The sequence below is a fragment of the Bacillus rossius genome, chromosome 12, assembly GCF_032445375.1.
Source record: "Bacillus rossius redtenbacheri isolate Brsri chromosome 12, Brsri_v3, whole genome shotgun sequence".
Classification (NCBI taxonomy): Eukaryota; Metazoa; Arthropoda; class Insecta; order Phasmatodea; family Bacillidae; genus Bacillus; species Bacillus rossius.
Genome location: NC_086339.1, coordinates 55163965 through 55184345, shown reverse-complemented (window position 1 = coordinate 55184345; position 20381 = coordinate 55163965).

Sequence of the window (20381 nt, the reverse complement as noted above, 5' to 3'; positions counted from 1 at the left end):
CAGGCATACTCTTATGAACATCGATGCATCACTGTTGCACCGAAACCTTTACTTTCTGCCGAACAGCAGGACCTTTGCATGTCTTCATGTGCGTTTTCATATTATCTTTTCTGGCAAACTGCTTATGACATTTCTCACAAACAATCATTTTACGATATAGGTTCTTGGCACATTCTCTCTTCTCATGCCATCGAGCATTGCTGCTGTTTGAGAAAATCTTGTAACAGTAACAGCACCGATGTTCGTTAGTTGTTGTCGATTCGGCATCCATTGAAGTCTCCATTGAGGCTGAAACGAAGTTCGTCGAGTTTTCCTGCACAGCCAACACTACCGGCATTAAAGTCTTTTCTGCTGGTGGTATCGAGCCTGATGAAGTCTCCTCCAGTGTTGTCGCCGTGGTTGTCAACGGAATCTGCTCCTTCTCCGTCGTAGCTGTCGTCAAGGTTCTCGTAGACGATGGTAGAACCTTCATCAAGTTCGTCGTTAAAGTCGGTAAAGATGCCATCGAGTTCGCAAGAACAGGTAATTACATGATGAATACACCAGAAGAAACAAACTAGACGATCCTTACACCGATAACGTCAGTAACAAACTAAGCATCCTACTGTCTAGGACTCGCTTATATACATGCACCGTATGGAATAATACGCTAGTCAAATCAAGAACCATCAACAATAATACTAGAGTCAAAACAACATTAAAAATAGAAGCCCACTCAACGAAAAAAAGCAGCACATTTGGAAGCAAATTCGACATATGAAATGGACACGCAATGCACGCACTTGCAGATTTCATCACAAAGTTAACATTTAAATTTCATTCAAGCGAAGTAGCAAGCCAATGTCACATCATCATATTAACATCCTATTGGTCATACTATCCTCAAAATTTCACAGTATTATAAATCACACCAGTTATAGACGGACTTATGGTTTCTAACACACAACATTTCAGTCATTTTTCTTTAATAAATTCATATTTTAAAATGCAAAATATACATGGTAAACGAAGAAACAGGTACGTAAATATTTTATATGCTTTATGTATACTGTAGACGTCAAGAGCTTGAAAGTACATATGTAAGAAATATATTTAATAAAACTCATATTAAACTGTATATTTATTCCCATTAATACACATCAGATCAAAAAAAGGAGGTTTTATTATATAAACCTCGAATTTCTTAGTTCATGTTTCTTTGAGGACGTATAAATTTTCAGCATTTCGCGAACCAAGTAGAAGTTTTAGTCTATTCTTCAATCATTTGGATTGTCTCTCGATGAACAATTGGTCTCATGTGCTACGGCTTCCATCTTCTTTACATATTTGTTATTATTAGTCTTAAAATCCACGCATCCGTGTCACTATCACAGACGCAAAGTTATCATCATCATCATCGTAGCTGTCATCAATATTATCATGAGCTGCATCAATATCACTCATTTTATGATATCGTTTCCGCATTTCAGTTGTCAGAGATTTACCACAATCTATGATCTTGTGAACTTCACATTATTCTCTATTGTTTTGTAGACATGGTTAGTTCCATTCTCGTTTTCTTTAAAAGCCTGTGTGTCCAGTTTTATTATTTAATCCTTCAACCCATCATCTCAAACACAATTAAATCATCGTAGTATACAGAAAAAAAATCAACAAAGTTCCCCTTATTTAATCTTAGGAACCGCATCATCCCTTCCACCTATAGTATAGTTTCTTGAGCCCAAGAGTCTTTCATTATATACCATGCAGTGTTCTTCAAGAGATGTGGTATACTTCTAGTTCTACATACAAATCCATCCTATCATTGATTTGTTGACACATTAGAAAAAAAACCTTAAAGTTAATTTTTACATGTTTTATTAAATTATCAATTCGGCTAAAAATAATTACCACACACAGTGTGTTATTACATTTCCTTCTTCATCTGCAATGCTAAGTTCCTTGATAATAAATCCATACTGACTAGAGAAGCCTTGGAGGTTTACACATTTCGTCATGGTGGTCGAGACGAGACTAAGCCGGTAATGTACTGTCAGGTCTTAGATAATAGACGACACAATCTACCTTGTTGCAGGATGTCTCGATTATGTCCGGAGCCTCCTCGTCACAATCACTGGTCCAGTGATGACCGAATTTGCAGACCTCTAGTTGAAGTAACCATCCTCGGTGACGTAGTGCACACAGCGGAATCCTGGCGTTACTACCGCGTACTTTGCAGCTGGATCGAACAGCATTTGCTTGAATTTGTAGCAGCAGCTCTATACCCACACGACTATGTGTTGACTGCTGTGTCTAGGGTGTTGACCTCAATTTATTCCGCTAGGACCACCCTCCAGTAAAGTCACATGTACCGTTGCTTCCGTTGTTGTCCCCCGCCTTGCTGGCGACCTCCAACATTCCAACACGGTGATCAACCATCCAAGCCCTAAGCATGCTAGCATTGTGTCTTGAGATCGGACCTGGACATCCAAGTTACAAAGAGTATAATATACTCTGAAATACATAATAAAGAGAAAATTGATATAAATAACATTATACTTTGCTTAATTGTTCCAGAAGTAATGAACGCACTGCTTGACCAGTGTCAGGTGTAACTAAATATTAAATATATTTAATATTTTATTTTCCATTACCTTTCGTGGTATTTATTAATCATTCAATCTACGAAAAACAACTCAAGACAATAAACCTGACCAACGAATTAAATACAGTACCGCTATGCCTTACATGAAAGTATAATTTTTCGATAATCTGAATAACCTATAAATCGTTCATGTACAAAGCCACACATACAGGCTAATTGTCTATGGACCATGAGACCGAGTCATGACAATATCAGACGTATAGGCTAGTCATTTCAGGACCGCAGGACCTTCTTCGTCTTTAGATAATAACAGTCATTTAGACCATCATGAAATTTTTATACATACTAAAGGACCAAGTGACCTTGAAATATATTTTAGTAACACCAAGAGGTTTTGAACTAGTAAATATTCAGTCACTACATATTTTACTACGCGAAATCAACAAAAAGGAAGCACCATCAACGAAAAGACAGCACAATCAAAAAAGGCAGCACATTTGGAAACACCATCAACAAAATGGAAGCACATTTTGGAAGCACCATCAACGTAAAGGCAGCACATTTTGGAAGCACAATCAATAAAGGCAGCACATTTGGAAGCACTATCAACAAAAAGGAAGCACATTTGGAAACACCATCAACAAAAAGGAAGCACATTTTGAAAGCACCATCAACGTAAAGGCAGCACATTTTGGAAGCACAATCAATAAAGGCAGCACATTTGGAAGCACCATCAACAAAAAGGAAGCACATTTTGGAAGCACCATCAAACAGGCAGCACATTTGGAAACACAAGTTACGAGAACTAAGTCTTAGTTAGAAATCAGAATGCAAGAAATAAAAACATTAAATTTTTACTTTTAATATTTAATTTATTTCTTAACATTATACAAATAGAAGTAAAATAAGTCATTATTGTATGTAGCCAGCTTTCCTCAGTTCTTCGAGTATGAAGGATATTTCTTTTATGCACGAATAGTTTCCTGCACAAAGCAAAGATTTCACAAGCGCGCTTGTGCTAGAACTCTCATGTTGCTTAAGCAAAGAGTTCACAAGCGGGCTTGTGCTAGAACTCTCATGTTGCTTAAGCAGGATTAAATTTGGACTTTTTTTAAAAAAATGGTAATTTATGATGTTTATAAACAACATTCTCCCTGATGGTTTTCGCTGAGTGCTTTAATTTTATTTTTATTAGGTGGAATTAAAAAAAATCATTATTCAGTCAACTAATAATATACCCTGAGAAATCTGAGAAACACTAACTGGAAGAACAAACTACCTTATCCTTGGAGTCTAGCGATGCCATCCCTCTATTGCGATCGTTAGTGAGAATCCTGCATCCCGCATGAAAGAAAGAAATAATATTTACCTGCAAGCAATACATGGTGTCATCTGTTGTTGAAAAGCAGAACTACTTACAACAAGTACCTTTGCATTAGATAACTCTCGCTTAAGAAATATTTAAAAAAAATATATTTAAGTAATGGTTCCAATTGGAAAACTGTCTGTTTGTATCTAACATTAGTCACAGTAACTAATATGAATCCTGATTCGGTGTCTGTCGCTGTATCTAAAGGACACAGGTGTAAGTTTTGCAGCAAAGAATTTATCTTGAGAAAGAATGGAAGACAACACCAGAAGAATGACTGTGTTAAAAATCCACTACGCAATATGATAAGTTGCGTTCGATGTAACAAGTCGTTTACGCGGAGAGAGAGCTTAAAAAGACATGACAGAACTTGTAACGTTAAGCCTGCGTACAAGCCAGAGTACAACGATGGATCTACTAGACTAAGGAATAGTGATCTGCATTACGACAATAATTTTCTTTGTCTTGAGAGAGATTATGTTCGTGGCTCTTCCGATCTCGACGAAGAACTTAAATTGAGGGACGATGATGATTTATGGAAGAATGAAGACAATGGAAGAATCCTTAACGTGAAAAGTGAGAATACATTCCAGCCGAATTCAAGTAGATATTTCTTACTTTGTAAAAATGATGGACTCCAATAAAGGAAGCATGAAGACGATAATGGCACTTCGACATCATCGATATCGAATTCATTTGGTAATCTGGGTGAAGAGGATGTCTTCTACAGTGATTGTAACAGTGACTCTGAGGCTGTTGACAAAAGCATAGTCTGTGATGAAGCACCTAAAGCAGACAAGATCGAAGAATGTAACGGTGTCCTGAGACCGAAACAATGGAAACGACGTGTTATAATAAATAAATCTGATAACGCTTATTATGATCACTGGGACGATTGTGATATTAAAAGTATTTATAATAAACAAGCAAGTGAGATGGTGGTAGAAGAGATTGATTACACATCGTGGAAAGATCCAAACTTATTGGTTGACCGGCTAAGACTTCTACATGACTTGCTTTGTGCAGGAAACTATTCGTGCATAAAAGAAATATCCTTCATACTCGAAGAACTGAGGAAAGCTGGCTACATACAATAATGACTTATTTTACTTCTATTTGTATAATGTTAAGAAATAAATTAAATATTAAAAGTAAAAATTTAATGTTTTTATTTCTTGCATTCTGATTTCTAACCAAGACTTAGTTCTCGTAACTTGTGTTTCCAAATGTGCTGCCTGTTTGATGGTGCTTCCAAAATGTGCTTCCTTTTTGTTGATGGTGCTTCCAAATGTGCTGCCTTTATTGATTGTGCTTCCAAAATGTGCTGCCTTTACGTTGATGGTGCTTTCAAAATGTGCTTCCTTTTTGTTGATGGTGTTTCCAAATGTGCTTCCTTTTTGTTGATGGTGCTTCCAAATGTGCTGCCTTTATTGATTGTGCTTCCAAAATGTGCTGCTTTTACGTTGATGGTGCTTCCAAAATGTGCTTCCATTTTGTTGATGGTGTTTCCAAATGTGCTGCCTTTTTTGATTGTGCTGTCTTTTCGTTGATGGTGCTTCCTTTTTGTTGATTTCGCGTAGTAAAATATGTAGTGACTGAATATTTACTAGTTCAAAACCTCTTGGTGTTACTAAAATATATTTCAAGGTCACTTGGTCCTTTAGTATGTATAAAAATTTCATGATGGTCTAAATGACTGTTATTATCTAAAGACGAAGAAGGTCCTGCGGTCCTGAAATGACTAGCCTATACGTCTGATATTGTCATGACTCGGTCTCATGGTCCATAGACAATTAGCCTGTATGTGTGGCTTTGTACATAAACGATTTATAGGTTATTCAGATTATCGAAAAATTATACTTTCATGTAAGGCATAGCGGTACTGTATTTAATTCGTTGGTCAGGTTTATTGTCTTGAGTTATTTTTCGTAGATTGAATGATTAATAAATACCACGAAAGGTAATGGAAAATAAAATATTAAATATATTTAATATTTAGTTACACCTGACACTGGTCAAGCAGTGCGTTCATTACTTCTGGAACAATTAAGCAAAGTATAATGTTATTTATATCAATTTTCTCTTTATTATGTATTTCAGAGTATATTATACTCTTTGTAACTTGGATGTCCAGGTCCGATCTCAAGACACAATGCTAGCATGCTTAGGGCTTGGATGGTTGATCACCGTGTTGGAATGTTGGAGGTCGCCAGCAAGGCGGGGGACAACAACGGAAGCAACGGTACATGTGACTGGACTGGAGGGTGGTCCTAGCGGAATAAATTGAGGTCAACACCCTAGACACAGCAGTCAACACATAGTCGTGTGGGTATAGAGCTGCTGCTACAAATTCAAGCAAATGCTGTTCGATCCAACTGCAAAGTACGCGGAAGTAACGACAGGATTCCGCCGTTTGCACTACGTCACCGAGGATGGTTACTTCAACTAGAGGTCTGCAAATTCGGTCATCACTGGACCAGTGATTGTGACGAGGAGGCTCCGGACATAATCGAGACATCCTGCAACAAGGTAGATTGTGTCGTCTATTATCTAAGACCTGACAGTACATTACCGGCTTAGTCTCGTCTCGACCACCATGACGAAATGTGTAAACCTCCAAGGCTTCTCTAGTCAGTATGGATTTATTATCAAGGAACTTAGCATTGCAGATGAAGAAAGGAAATGTAATAACACACTATGTGTGGTAATTATCTTTAGCCGAATTGATAATTTAATAAAACACGTAAAAATTAACTTTAAGGTTTTTTTTTTCTAATGTGTCAACAAATCAATGATAGGATGGATTTGTATGTAGAACTAGAAGTATACCACATCTCTTGAAGAACACTGCATGGTATATAATGAAAGACTCTTGGGCTCAAGAAACTATACTATAGGTGGAAAGGATGATGCGGTTCCTAAGATTAAATAAAGGGAACTTTGTTGATATTTTTTTCTGTATACTACGATGATTTAATTGTGTTTGAGATGATGGGTTGAAGGACTAAATAATAAAACTGGACACACAGGCTTTTAAAGAAAACGAGAATGGAACTAACCATGTCTACAAAACAATAGAGAATAATGTGAATCTCACAAGATCATAGATTGTGGTAAATCTCTGACAACTGAAATGCGGAAACGATATCATAAAATGAGTGATATTGATGCAGCTCATGATAATATTGATGACAGCTACGATGATGATGATGATAACTTTGCGTCTGTGATAGTGACACGGATGCGTGGATTTTAAGACTAATAATAACAAATATGTAAATAAGATGGAAGCCGTAGCACATGAGACCAATTGTTCATCGAGAGACAATCCAAATGATTGAAGAATAGACTAAAACTTCTACTTGGTTCGCGAAATGCTGAAAATTTATACGTCCTCAAAGAAACATGAACTAAGATATTCGAGGTTTATATAATAAAACCTACTTTTTTTGATCTGATGTGTATTAATGGGAATAAATATACAATTTAATATGAGTTTTATTAAATATCTTTCTTACATATGTACTTTCAAGCTCTTGACGTCTACAGTGTACATAAAGTATATAAAATATTTACGTACCTGGTTCTTCGTTTACCATGTATATGTTGCATTTTAAAATCTGAATTTATTAAAGAAAAATGACTAAAATGTTGTGTGTTAGAAACCATAAGTCCGTCTATAACTGGTGTGATTTATAATACTTTGAAATTTTGAGGATAGTATGACCAATAGGATGTTAATATGATTATGTGACATTGGCTTCCTACTTCGCTTGAATGAAAATTAAATGTTAACTTTGTGATGAAATCTGCAAGTGCGTGCATTGCGTGTCCATTTCATATGTCGAATTTGCTTCCAAATGTGCTGCCTTTTTCGTTGAGTGGGCTTCTATTTTTAATGTTGTTTTGACTCTAGTATTATTGTTGATGGTTCTTGATTTGACTAGTGTATTATTCCATACGGTGCATGTATATAAGCGAGTCCTAGACAGTAGGATGCTCAGTTTGTTTCTGACGTTATCGGTGTAAGGATCGTCTAGTTTGTTTCTTCTGGTGTATTCATCATGTAATTACCTGTTCTTGCGAACTCGATGGCATCTTTACCGAATTTAACGACGAACTTGATAAAGGTTCTACCATCGTCTACGGGAACCTTGACGACAGCTACGACGGAGAAGGAGCAGATTCCGTTGACAACCACGGCGACAACACTGGAGGAGACTTCATCAAGCTCGATACCACCAGCAGAAGAGACTTTAATGCCGGTAGTGTTGGCTGTGCAGGAAAACTCGACGAACTTCGTTTCAGCCCAATGGAGACTTCAATGGATGCCGAATCGACAACAACTAACGAACATCGGTGCTGTTACTGTGACAAGATTTTCTCAAACAGCAGCAATGCTCGACGGCATGAGAAGAGAGAATGTGCCAAGAACCTATATCGTAAGTAGGTGAATATAGACGGTATGGTGGCAGAGGAGGGGGGAGGGGGAGCCGGGGAGCCACGGCGGCCATCTTGGATTACGTCACTTCCGACGGCCATCTTGGATTACATCACTTCCGGCGGCCATCTTGGATTACGTCACTTCAGGCGGCCATATTGGATTACGTCACTTCCGGTGGCCATTTTGTTTTATCCGCCATTTTGTTTTCTAGAACATTCCGACATTTCGAGTTTCGTTCGCTATCTTGAAAATCTTTATTTATTATCCGATTTTAATGAAAAAATTTAAAATATATAAAAAATTAAATAATCAGAATTTTAAAATAAAATTTAAAAAATATACATTATTTAATAAAATTTTAATTAAAAAACTTACGCATCGAACACCCCACTCCTCTACATTACGAATACACCATCTAGCACCCCGCTCCTCTGTTACAATGACATCATCATCGAACACCCCACTCATTCCTGTTACAATTTTTCGTTACACCACATTCTTTAAAATAAATTTATTATCAAAATAAAAAATATATACCATCGTTGTCTGCGGAGGCAGCCATCTTATTTAGTGGAGACCGCCATCTTGATTTCATCTTATGGATGTCGTCATCAGGTGTAGGTTTATAAAGTACGTTAGTGTATATAAGGCTGAGTTTCAACTCTCTACCAACATTTTTATGAACCTTATAAGCCAAAATCCACAAAAATTCAGTCATTTTGTTGTAACCATCATTTTTTCATAAAGTCTTATCATTTATAGGTTTTAACTAAAATATATGTTATTAATACTATCGTTGTGGATGCGATAGTTAAAGTAATGATAATTTTAAAAACATTTATCACTCCATCTTAGCGGACCAGAAATTTTTCAGAGTCCTAACTCACAAGTAATATTCTCTTCTCATGTTTGCGTACTCGTGTTTTAAAAGCTGCATGGAAGCAGATATTTTAATGTTTGTGTATAATTACATTTCACCATTCTGTAAGACATTTATAAGTATCAGTACCTCGTGGGATATTGGTTCTATATTAAAAATAATAAACAATATGTAGGTAAAATTGTATTTACTAAATTAAGAACATATTTTACACAACCAAAATGGAGCAAAAACAGAAACTACACATCAAAAAACTGAAACTTTACAACAAAAATGGAAACTATACATCAAAAACATAAAATGTACAACAAAAATGGAAAACTGTACAACAAAAATGGAAACTGTACAGAAAAAACATAAACTGCACAACAAAATGAAAACTATAAAACACAAAACAGAAAAACTATACAACAAATGGAAACAACTACCAAACTGCCAAACTATTTAAATCAAAAACTATTTTACAAAAAAAAAATTATTCGTCGCCTCCAACATATCCGTGGGGGACTGTGTGGATACCATCTTCGCAGATCAGCCGTTTGTCGTCCTCCCACGTTATGGCCAGCTTATTACTGTACTCAGTATAGAGTATGTGCTGACGGGAGCGAATTGCTCTAACACCTGCCCTCATTGTGCGGTGGTCTTGCAGGGCATCCAGGTAATCATCAAATGTTATGTGGTTTTTGACCACACATCGCTGGATGCCCTTGGCCTTTTTCTCGCTCTTACCACTACACCTGTAGGCGTACAGTTTGGCCCGTAGGCTTACAAACTCCTCCATCACTTCTCCCCCACATTCATCTTTGAATTTACCGACAACTTTCTTGTTGATGGGGGAGAAGCATGGGTGGTCGGAAGGGTAGCAGCTGGTGTCGAATTTAGCCATCAGTGTAGGGTCGGCTTTGAGGTCTGAGTAAAAGTCTGTTGTCTGGATCTCATACACAAAACTGTCTGTATCCATATACATCAGGTGAATATTTTCATGGTAACGGGGTTTCATGGTATTGTAGTGGAAGTCGTACATGAGAGTCTTTGAAAGATCTAGTACGGCCAGCCCGGCATAAATCGGCTTGTCGAAAATGATGGTCTCGTGATTAAGCTGGACTAGAGACAAATTCGGTTCGTACATTGTACGGTCCTTGAAGGACGGACGACACACCAACTTTTTGAACCTCTTCTCAGAGCACACCAACTCCATTTTGAGCCTCCGCCTTTTATTTTCCATCAGTTTACCAAATGTCGAGTTCACAGCGAGCTTAAAGAACTCCTTCTCGAACTCGTTGGCTGCTGCTTTCCGCTTGTTGGTATTCAGCCGAATATAGGGCTCCAACCATGCCGACTGCTCAAACTGCAGGACTCGGTGTATCTTAGTCACTCTCAGTCCATGAGATACCGCTTGCTGTAGGTTTTTGTAGTGGACAATGTAGTGCTTTTTATTTTCAAGTGTTGTCATCAGCTTTGATTGATTTGAGCCGGGCGGACACTGATTTACGGGGAGAAATGGCAGGTCTTTATGACTTTCGTGGAGCTTGGGAGGGTACTCCGCATCACACTCAATAATGTAGCCTGTAGGAGAATCATCTGGGACAGACACGACATCAATTGATGTGTCTACCCATTGGAAATGCCGAATGGGGAGCGGCAGAGACATCGCCCACCCGTACAAATTATTTGCATCAATGTACTCCAGGAATGTGGATGGCTTGGATGCATCATGTGTTTCTGGTACATAGGAGTTATTGGCTACGCAATGACGTTTAATGCTTTGCGCTACTCCCCCCCTAATACCGGCCTCCACAAACATGTACATATCATAATCGGTAAGAAGCTCTAGCTGTACACCTGTGGTTCGAAGCATCGCATCGAAAGCGAACCCTGGACAAGAAATATAGTGAGACGGATCTAGGCTGTATGTCTCCAAACATATGGAACGGAAATTCTCGAATACATCCGCCAAAGTCAGAACATCCGTCTTTAGGTACAAGTCAGCGTACTCCCCCAAAGTAGCACACTGAAACTTGTCCCAGACTTTCACCGCATGTGCGTACTCCATCTCTGATATCATGGAATCATTCAGACTATTGTAGAAATGATTGATGGATGGAAGACTAGTATCATCTAGTCGAGCAAAAGAATCCACAAAATCATACGGGAAGACCCCCTTGCGGGTAACCAACACCAACTCATCAGGAGCGACAAACTCAGCAGTACTGACAAACTTGTCTGCAGGCAAGAACTCAGCGAGCGAAGCAAGACCCCGACTCATAAAACGGAAGGTATCGACAAATTGAATGCTGAACTTATCATGTAACTTCTTGGAAAAAGTTATCAGCTTCTCTTCCGAATTCGGAATGATGAAGATGTCTTTACTATCATACCCCAACTTCCTGATAATGAAGTTCTGATCGTATGCCAGGTTGTGGAAGAACACAATCAACTTTTTCGGTCTGCGCCTGAGAAGGTTGCAGTCATTACATGCAGGTCCAATAAATTCGCCGGTGAAGTGATTGTGGTCACGAACTTTCTTTACAGCCCCTCCAAACTTTCCTCCACAGTAGCAACAACACCTTGCTTGCAGAAAAGCAATGTTCTGTGCATGTGTGAGCGGAGTCATAGGAACAGACGTAGAAAATATTTTCTGAACATCATGTCCAATCTCCACAATGCGGGATATGAATTTATCTTCTGCGTCACAACCGCGATACAATTCAGGCTGTGAAGGAAGTGAAGAAGTGAGGTGTGCAGGAATGATGGAGTTATCTGCTTTCACGTAAATGCAGTAACTGTACGCTTTATGCTTTTGGTACTGCAGCGTGTATGCTTCATCAGGATTCGGGTGACATGTATGGATTTTCTCCAGAATAGCTTCAAAGTCGCAATATACCACGATGGGCATCTTATCACTGTGATGGAAGTTTTTGAACTTCAGAACAGGTGGCTGGCCGTTCTCATCAAGCGATGGCATTTCCATCCTAACAGCAGCATGCTGTTTGCAGAGCTCACTGTGTTTTGCCAAACACTGAATACCAGTAAGCCCACTAACCCTATCCTGATCATCATAATGCTTGAAGCATCTTTTGCAAACATGAATTCTATGCTCGCGTGTAGTGAGTTGGGACCGAACCAGGGCAGAAAATTTTTTAATGAATGTGAAATGAGACGACTCGTCATTGACCAAGAGCAGAAGATCGAAATGATGTTCTTTTTCTTCAGGAGCGACTCGTGCAGGAACAACATTCAGATTTTCGTCGATACTGTAAATGTTGATGGAGACTCCATGGTTCTGTTTTTCAAACAGCGGTATTTGCCTGATTGGAGTAGGAAACTCGATGTTGTTGAAATTGAATTTATCTTCCAAGTCATGGTAGCGCTGATTGACACGTTCAGGATTCCATCCTTCGACGTACTTGACCAGAATTGACCACTTGAAGCACATGTGGTCTTCGAGGTTTTGCGGATTTATCACTGCATATTTGTCTTTGATGGAAGTAGGCAGTTCGATGTAGGAGCTGGCACGGAGTGGATCGAGCTTGTTTATTCGTAGTTGAAGTCGCTTAACGGCCGACAAAGTCCATCCGGACCCCTTCCCCATGTAGTCTTCCTCCTCCTTGCAGATCTTTGAAATGGACTCGGTAACTGCCTCCTCCACCTCATGAACTGCGTAGAGGGGGACATTCATGGTTTTGAAGGCCCTCTTGTCTTCACTGGCATCTACTGGTTTTTCATAGTCGCACTCGAGCATGATATTAAACTTCAGTGGTCCGTTCTCTTCAATATCCTCCACAAGTTGGTTTATTATTTTGTTCTTGATGGAGTCCAGGTACGTACAGATGTCCTTGGAAGAACTTGACGTATTTACTGCGACATATGTCTTCAAGTTACCCTCGAATCCCACTTCGGCGGTGATGAAGCCGTGGGCATTGGCCAAACCCGCGCCGGTCACCACCTTTGTTCGGCTGGTCGATGGTTTAGGCAGTACTGCTGGCTTAACTGCTGACATTCTCTGCTTCTTTGTTGGAGGTGGAGCAGGCCCCTTGCACACCTTGATGTGGGCTTTCAATTTGTCAGCCCTGGCGAACTCCTTAGCACAGTTGTCGCAGGTATGTGCTATACGGTTTGGGTTGAGACCGCAAGCCGACTTCTCATGTCGTCTAGCAAAATCAGCACGGGCGAAGGCCTTATAGCAGAAGCTACACCGCATGCCTGATGTCGTAGCAACAGCTCCAGCACATGATGCAAGGTGCTGCTGCATCTTATCGCTGCGTGCGACCATCTTTCCACATAGGTGGCACTGCTGGTAGTCAGGATGCTGGTTCTCGGCACACTGTCGCTCGTGCCGGTAGCAATTCTTAGATGCCGTGAAGGAGGCAGAGCAGAAACGGCATTTCTGAACAGTAGACGTCATCATCATGACAATCGGTAGACTGGTCTCAACGTACGGAACACGCAACGGTAGCTCGACGCACGGAGAACTATAACAAAAGAATTAAGAATACAATGTAGCTAGATGTCAACACGAAAAAGTTGCAAACATAACCTCAAAACTCTAGCCCTCAAGCCTACTAACCTAAACTGATAGCAATGTTACTAAATAAAAATGTTGCAAAACATAACCTCAAAACTCTAGCCCTCAAGCTTACTAACCTAAACTGTTAGCAATGTTACTAAATAAAAAAGTTGCCTACATAACCTTAAAACTCTAGCCCTCAAGCTTACTAACCTAAACTACTAGCATTGTTACTAAATAAAAAAAGTTGCAAACATAACCTCAAGGCTACTCCTTCATGTACAATCATAAAAATGGTAGAATATTTAAAGTACTGATAAAAGTTAAAGCTGAAAAATATTCAATGCTAACTAAAAATGATTGATTACATAACCTCAAAACTACTCTAATTCACATCCAAAAAATGCTAGAATATTTAAAGTAGATACTGATAAAAGTTTAAACTGAAAAAATTTCTTGTTACCTACATATAAGTGTACAGAGAAAAAAACTAGCTAGCTGATAACCTACAAAAAAGCTGAGAAACATTCAATGTTAACGAAATATGTAACATACCTCAGAAAAATATGAAGTGGAGCTGTAGAACACGAAGTAGCGTTGGCGGTAGAAATCGTGGTAGCAGCGAAACTCACACACGAACTAGCTCACTCAAACTCTAAGAACACACTGAAGCTCCGACAGCTAATCCCGGCCTTTTATAGCCTCGGACCTGCCTGTTCTTGGGAAAAACCATTAGGAACAGATTTTTTTGTTGTATCCGCCAATATGAATGTAGTACATGGAAGTGCTATTGTCTTCGGAAAAACCCAGCATGACTCATTGCATGTCGTAGCAGGTCTGTGAGGGGTGGGGTTAGAAATGTAACCTGACAGCCAAACATGGGAAACCACTCTCGCGTAAAACCACTAATGACCTAGGTGATTAGAGATTAGGGCGCGAGGCACTGCCTGCATCGTGACTCATCACTCAGGAATGTCGTCTCGCAGTGCTGAGGGGGCCCGAACAATATACTTGACCGTGCATGTCGTAGCAGGTACATTAGTCCGTGACTTTGTGGCGCCATGAGGTGCTCAGGAATGTCTGAGCCTGCCACAAACAGCTCGTCAAAGTGTCATCACGAAGCACTCGAGCTGCAGTCATGACGCGCATGCTACAACAGGCCCGCTAGTCACCGACTTCGTGGCGCCAAGCTGACGCTCGGGTAGACAGGTAGCTAAATGATAATACTAGTAATGCAAGGAAATAAATAATCTGGTATGTTTAATACATTTATTTAAAAGTAAGAACACATTACAAAACTAAAACGTTAAACATTTATTCTACATTTATTATGACCAACATTCGTTTAAAAAATTTTAGCATTTCATTGCGAACAATCAGTTGAACATCCACAGTATGACACAATTTGCTGATGTTCCAGGAACAACCCTTTTCACAACCATTTAAGGAGACATTCCTTAAGCTCTCTTTTCATTGGTCAAATAAAACATCTCACTCTCTTCCCCTTTTACAATGATGCTGCTTCACCATCATGCTAAAATTCTGTAAGACCAAAAAAAATTTTCTTCCCTTAAACCTTGCGGTAGAAATTTCATCCTAGGTTGCTGTTACTACATCTAGAAATTAAAAATTATTTTATCTCGTACAGGTTTTATTTACATGCTAGACTTAACCATCCTACCACACACACACACACACACATGCACACACTTACACACACATGCGTGCGCATGCGTGCACTGAGATGAAATACATACTTGCCCACATAATGTACTTTTATTTACAAAGGCAACATATTAAAACACATAATATTTAAATTTTGTGTAGATTGAATGGTACCAGACACCATACGGCAAAACGAGCGGACAACACTCGAGTCTTTACTAGGATTGGGCTGACGGATTGCCTCTGGAACGCCTCTGTTACCTTCAACGACTCAGAATCAATACTTTTATCAAGGAAGCCCAACGTATGGAGAACTATAACAGAAGTCTTAAGAAAACAATGTAGCTAGCCATTACATGAAAATGTTTGCATACATAACTTCAAACCTACAAACTACAGTTTCAACAAACCAATCCTTAAGTCAGCACTACTTTGCCCCGAAAATAATCTAAAAAATCACTAAAATGTTAAAGTACTGAAACTGACAAGTTATGCAGAAGTAGTCAAAAAATATTCAAAGTCCTGCTAGGTAACTGGTAACTTTTACAAAATGTTAAGTACAGAGAAGCATTTAGCTGAAAAAATTCAAAGTCCACACAACCCCCTCTCCAAACAAATGTTTAAGTACAGAGAAGCATTAAACTGAAAAATATTCAAAAGCCCTCACAGCTACATTTTCACACAAAAGTTTAAGTACACAGAAGAAGCTAGCAGAAAAAAAATGTTCAAAGTACTGATAGCTAAGAAAATTATTCAAAAGATCATATAGATAGCAATTTACAAAAGGAAAAAAAAAATGAATGCACAGCCTCAAATCCACTCATTTACAAGAAATCTAAAAATTTCACCCACAAACTACAACTAATCATACTACCCCTCAATATAACAAAGAAGCCACTTTCTTGAAACCAACCAAACCTAAAAATTGCTACAATTTTAGCACAATACTTAGCTCATGTGCAGGTTTTCATAACAACTCCTGAGTTTCGGTAGGTCTGTGATGTGTGAAGTGGCATGGGGTAAAAAACATGTAGCAACCATGCAACAAGTATGATTAACCTCTATAGCTTGGACCAAGTACAACCACTATTGGCTTTGCCAATTAGAGATGGGGTCGCAAGGTACTTTCACAATCATGATTCAATAATGTCTGAGAGCCTGAGCTATCCACAACAGTCTCAAGCAATTCACGACATCGTGGACCCAAGAGTCCCTCAGCACACAGACATTATCTACACACACAGTTAAACTTCTACATGACAATACTTGACATGGTAAATGTTATAGTTATGAAAGGAAATAGTTAGAAAAATTGAAATCTAATACTTTTTGGATTCAGAACATACACATACATGTGTGAAACTAGGCATGAGACTTGAGCGAAAACATTAGTTGCTTGTGAACTCTTTGCTTAAGCAACATGAGAGTTCTGGCACAAGTCAGCTTGTGAACTCTTTGCTTAAGCAATGTGAGAGTTCTGGCACAAGTCAGCTTGTGAACTCTTTGCTTAAGCAACGTGAGAGTTCTGGCACAAGTCAGCTTGTGAACTCTTTGCTTAAGCGACATGAGAGTTCTGGCACAAGTCAGCTTGTGAACTCTTTGCTTAAGCAACGTGAGAGTTCTGGCACAAGTCAGCTTGTGAACTCTTTGCTTAAGCAACGTGAGAGTTCTGGCACAAGTCAGCTTGTGAACTCTTTGCTTAAGCAACGTGAGAGTTCTGGCACAAGTCAGCTTGTGAACTCTTTGCTTAAGCGACATGAGAGTTCCGGCACAAGCTGACTTGTGCCGGAACTCTCATGTTGCTTAAGCAGGATTAAATTTGAACTTTTTTAAAAAAAATTGATAATATATGATGTTTATAAACGACATCTTTCCCTGATGGTTTTCTCTGAATCCTCCTATTTTTTCACGTGAAATTTCGATAAATTTCTACTTTTGCTTCAACTTTACTGTGTCAGAATTTATTTTTGTGTGTTCTGCTTTTTTACCTGACAATAATTTGATGCTTTTCTCTTGAGACCTATCGAATCCTTACTTCTCTTGCGAACACAAAGTATACATCCTACATAATGTTCACTCTTAGAACTGACGAATGTGACCTTATTTAGAAATAAAATTGATTCTCACATAGCATTTTTCAGTGAATTCTGGGGTAATAATCCACCATAGTAAGATTATTTCTACCTATACTGACACGGATGAAATCACCTCCATACTTGAACTCATGCATAATTTTTCGACTTGTAATTTTTACATTGGTGGTATTTGAGTGATTTTTATGTTAGATTGAATTCAAAGGGTGGTGGGGGTAGCTGCAATATGCTATTGTAAGGATTAATTTGATGGTGTTGTTAGTTGGTTTGTTAATTTATCACTATGAATTATGGATTTAATGTGGGTTTGTAGGTATGAAGTTATTTACACAAGATGTCTCGTGAGCAACTAATGTTTTAGCTCAAGTCTCATGCCTAGTTTCACACATGTATGTGTATGTTCTGAATCCAAAAAGTATTAGATTTCAATTTTTCTAACTATTTCCTTTCATAACTATAACATTTACCATGTCAAGTATTGTCATGTAGAAGTTTAACTGTGTGTGTAGATAATGTCTGTGTGCTGAGGGACTCTTGGGTCCACGATGTCGTGAATTGCTTGAGACTGTTGTGGATAGCTCAGGCTCTCAGACATTATTGAATCATGATTGTGAAAGTACCTTGCGACCCCATCTCTAATTGGCAAAGCCAATAGTGGTTGTACTTGGTCCAAGCTATAGAGGTTAATCATACTTGTTGCATGGTTGCTACATGTTTTTTACCCCATGCCACTTCACACATCACAGACCTACCGAAACTCAGGAGTTGTTATGAAAACCTGCACATGAGCTAAGTATTGTGCTAAAATTGTAGCAATTTTTAGGTTTGGTTGGTTTCAAGAAAGTGGCTTCTTTGTTATATTGAGGGGTAGTATGATTAGTTGTAGTTTGTGGGTGAAATTTTTAGATTTCTTGTAAATGAGTGGATTTGAGGCTGTGCATTCATTTTTTTTTTCCTTTTGTAAATTGCTATCTATATGATCTTTTGAATAATTTTCTTAGCTATCAGTACTTTGAACATTTTTTTTCTGCTAGCTTCTTCTGTGTACTTAAACTTTTGTGTGAAAATGTAGCTGTGAGGGCTTTTGAATATTTTTCAGTTTAATGCTTCTCTGTACTTAAACATTTGTTTGGAGAGGGGGTTGTGTGGACTTTGAATTTTTTCAGCTAAATGCTTCTCTGTACTTAACATTTTGTAAAAGTTACCAGTTACCTAGCAGGACTTTGAATATTTTTTGACTACTTCTGCATAACTTGTCAGTTTCAGTACTTTAACATTTTAGTGATTTTTTAGATTATTTTCGGGGCAAAGTAGTGCTGACTTAAGGATTGGTTTGTTGAAACTGTAGTTTGTAGGTTTGAAGTTATGTATGCAAACATTTTCATGTAATGGCTAGCTACATTGTTTTCTTAAGACTTCTGTTATAGTTCTCCATACGTTGGGCTTCCTTGATAAAAGTATTGATTCTGAGTCGTTGAAGGTAACAGAGGCGTTCCAGAGGCAATCCGTCAGCCCAATCCTAGTAAAGACTCGAGTGTTGTCCGCTCGTTTTGCCGTATGGTGTCTGGTACCATTCAATCTACACAAAATTTAAATATTATGTGTTTTAATATGTTGCCTTTGTAAATAAAAGTACATTATGTGGGCAAGTATGTATTTCATCTCAGTGCACGCATGCGCACGCATGTGTGTGTAAGTGTGTGCATGTGTGTGTGTGTGTGTGTGTGTGTGTGTGGTAGGATGGTTAAGTCTAGCATGTAAATAAAACCTGTACGAGATAAAATAATTTTTAATTTCTAGATGTAGTAACAGCAACCTAGGATGAAATTTCTACCGCAAGGTTTAAGGGAAGAAAATTTTTTTTGGTCTTACAGAATTTTAGCATGATGGTGAAGCAGCATCATTGTAAAAGGGGAAGAGAGTGAGATGTTTTATTTGACCAATGAAAAGAGAGCTTAAGGAATGTCTCCTTAAATGGTTGTGAAAAGGGTTGTTCCTGGAACATCAGCAAATTGTGTCATACTGTGGATGTTCAACTGATTGTTCGCAATGAAATGCTAAAATTTTTTAAACGAATGTTGGTCATAATAAATGTAGAATAAATGTTTAACGTTTTAGTTTTGTAATGTGTTCTTACTTTTAAATAAATGTATTAAACATACCAGATTATTTATTTCCTTGCATTACTAGTATTATCATTTAGCTACCTGTCTACCCGAGCGTCAGCTTGGCGCCACGAAGTCGGTGACTAGCGGGCCTGTTGTAGCATGCGCGTCATGACTGCAGCTCGAGTGCTTCGTGATGACACTTTGACGAGCTGTTTGTGGCAGGCTCAGACATTCCTGAGCACCTCATGGCGCCACAAAGTCACGGACTAATGTACCTGCTACGACATGCACGGTCAAGTATATTGTTCGGGCCCCCTCAGCACTGCGAGACGACATTCCTGAGTGATGAGTCACGATGCAGGCAGTGCCTCGCGCCCTAATCTCTAATCACCTAGGTCATTAGTGGTTTTACGCGAGAGTGGTTTCCCATGTTTGGCTGTCAGGTTACATTTCTAACCCCACCCCTCACAGACCTGCTACGACATGCAATGAGTCATGCTGGGTTTTTCCGAAGACAATAGCACTTCCATGTACTACATTCATATTGGCGGATACAACAAAAATATCTGTTCCTAATGGTTTTTCCCAAGAACAGGCAGGTCCGAGGCTATAAAAGGCCGGGATTAGCTGTCGGAGCTTCAGTGTGTTCTTAGAGTTTGAGTGAGCTAGTTCGTGTGTGAGTTTCGCTGCTACCACGATTTCTACCGCCAACGCTACTTCGTGTTCTACAG